Below are 287 nucleotides of genomic sequence, written 5' to 3' on the forward strand. Positions count from 1 at the left end.
CACAGCATCACATTTCAGCACAAAAGTAATAAGAAATGTTGCACATAAGTTTTAAAAATCCAAATATACACAAGTACAAGTTTTAAATATCAAGTGATTATAATAAAAAAAAAGCGAATTGGGAAATCGGAGTGCTCGAAGGGGTCGGGGTGAGTTGCCACTTTGTATTTTCCTGAGACTGGACGTACAATAGGACCTTCCACGTACAGTTTGGGTCATTATAGATCCATGAGGCCATTGGGATGATAATAGCGTTATTGTTGAGCAGAAGGAGAGAGATAATACTA

At 37.3% G+C, this 287-nt stretch overlaps 1 protein-coding gene across 1 annotated transcript in view; it reads right to left on the bottom strand.

The window, feature by feature from the left end:
- The window catches only part of LOC119594792 (hemicentin-2-like), a gene marked incomplete in the record, with an annotated part of 20,483 nt that overhangs the window by 18,627 nt on the left and 1,569 nt on the right, over window positions 1-287 (bottom strand).

The sequence above is a fragment of the Penaeus monodon genome, chromosome 34 (genome assembly GCF_015228065.2).
Source record: "Penaeus monodon isolate SGIC_2016 chromosome 34, NSTDA_Pmon_1, whole genome shotgun sequence".
Classification (NCBI taxonomy): Eukaryota; Metazoa; Arthropoda; class Malacostraca; order Decapoda; family Penaeidae; genus Penaeus; species Penaeus monodon.